Genomic DNA, 2,281 nt, shown 5'->3' with positions numbered 1-2,281 from the left:
CTGCAGTTGGGAAACTGTTCTTTGGCAAATAACTTGTTTATCTAAGGGCTCACCCTGTAAATGTCCATCCTTTCAGGAATCGCAGTCTTGTGCTACCTGTTGTCTGGTACCTAAACACAGTGACTTCATATATTTTGTTCAGTGTGCAGTTTTATAGTTGTTAATGTCAAGAGAGCTAGTCTGGTTTCAGTTAACATGATCGTGGCTAGAAATGGGAGAATCCTCACTTTCATCTTGAAGGCTATTTTAGCATTTCTACATTGGCTGTTTCATTCTTTCACTCTTTAATGAGGAAATTCCTTATTAGTACTATCCATGTCCTTGGTTAGCAGACCAGTCATGCTTTCAGGAGTTCAGTTTTCACACCATCTTTTCTTCGGTTCCAATTACTATTACTTTCTTTTTCTGTTTCCCCACACCTGGCTCCATGAAAATGTATTTATTATTACTACTGTCATTATTCAGACGGTTGAACTCTCCTGGGTTCCTAAGTGGGAGAGAAGTTTGACTGTCTGCAAGTATAAGAGGAGAACTGGAAGGCAAAAAGAGGGTAGCCTTTTGGTGCAAGGTTTCTCTTTACAGAGACTGTAATTCTCTTCATCCCCACAGGGCGGAGGTAAACTTGGCTGGTTTCCTATTCAACGCATACTGAACCCCTGAACTTGCTTGTGTGGCACTGGAAAGAGGGAAAACACATTGAGGGGAAATGCGAAGCTGATACAGACAGGCAGGTTGTACAGAACCAAGATTAGTGGGATCCAGCCGCGCTGTAAGGGAGAGGGTAGAAGCAGGGACTTCTGGCTCCCTGAACTGTTAACTGTGTCCCCATTTTTTTTTTTTAAAGAGACACTCCACTCTGTCACGCAGCCTGGAGCACAGTAATGCAATCATGGCTCACTGCAGCCTTGATCTTCTGGGCTCAAGTCATGTCTTCATTTTTGATAGGAGCTTTATTTTGACAAAATGTAGGACCACTGATGAGCCTGTAGGAGTAACTCTCTGATGTAGTGAGTGATACGGGTAGCTCTCCATGACAAACTGCATAGAAATCTCTTTTGTTCTCTTAGTAGGTGGTAATTTTCCCATGGGTGTGGGGTGGTTAAGAAGGACCTGCACAATTACACAGTAATTGCACAATTACACATCTCCAGAAAGAAAACCTCCGATAAACATGACATTCTCTAGTTTGGGGCATTTGGATTCAATGCATTTTATTGGCAGCTGTCCTATATGTTTAAATTCCTAGAACTGAAACCCTGGACCCACAGTAGCTCATAATTCTTGTTACATAAGATAATCAATGTGTTTATTGTTTTAGTTTTCAATTAGTTTTTCCTTAACATACAACTCAGTGCATCATAAACAATTCGCTTTAGAATTTCTACTTCCAGGGCTGTTACTGACTGGATGCAGTGCACAAAGACATACATGTAAGACTTTTTTGGTGATATTTTACAGCAATGTGAAAAATTGGGAACAACTTAAATCATTTTCAACAGAAGACTAATGAAATAAATTACTGAAACTTATTCACAAAATGGAAATCTAGGCGGCTGTAAGAAATGGCTGTGTGCTCTTAGGGATTTAAAGGAGTATGTATAACATTATCCCACTTATATAAAGACAAAAGTGTGGTACATGTGTACATTTATATTACTAGGTATGCAAATGTATAGAACATAGAAAAATTCAGACACTATGTTGTAAACACAGTTACTCTGGGGAGGAGAGGAGGTGTGATGAGAGAATACCAACTATGGCTGTATAATCTCTATTTCTGAACATATACAACATTTTTCAAGAAAATACTTTATTATTTGAGTTATTATTTTAAACCATACGTATAGACTGAAAGGAGAGAGAGACCAGGAGAGAGAAAGAGACAGTGACAGAGAGGACGGAAGAGTCACAAAGAGTGGCAAGAGACAAAGGGAAGGACCTCAGCCACAGAAAGTTGAGAGAAGAGTAAGCTGGAGGAGGTAGTGATTAGAGATTTTGTTTTGAGCGTTGACAGTGGTTGACTTGGCTTCTGGGGTAGACCCTGGAACAAAGTCCTCTGATCCTCTGGTTGTTCAAGAACAGTCAATTATGTGAGGGGATTCTGGCACTACCAGTTTTGTGCAGTGGTGGGCATTTACTGCTGTAAACTTCCCTCTTAGAACAGCTTTTGCTTTTTCCTACAGATTTTGGCATGTTGTGTTTCCATTTTGTTTGTCTCAAGAAATCTTTAAATTTCCCTTTTAATTTCTTCATTGACCCAGTGATTGGTCAGGAACATGTC

The 2,281-nt window shown here is 39.9% G+C and overlaps 1 pseudogene; it reads right to left on the bottom strand.

Annotated features, from left to right (window-relative positions):
* Nucleotides 1-597: 597 nt before the first annotated feature.
* The window catches only part of LOC105526968, a 12,635-nt pseudogene continuing 10,951 nt past the window's right edge, over nt 598-2,281 (bottom strand).

The sequence above is a fragment of the Colobus angolensis genome, unplaced genomic scaffold, assembly GCF_000951035.1.
Source record: "Colobus angolensis palliatus isolate OR3802 unplaced genomic scaffold, Cang.pa_1.0 Scaffold60, whole genome shotgun sequence".
In the NCBI taxonomy this organism is placed as follows: domain Eukaryota; kingdom Metazoa; phylum Chordata; class Mammalia; order Primates; family Cercopithecidae; genus Colobus; species Colobus angolensis.
The sequence above is the reverse complement of the archived record's forward strand: the minus strand, read 5'-3'. Positions and strand labels throughout refer to the sequence as shown.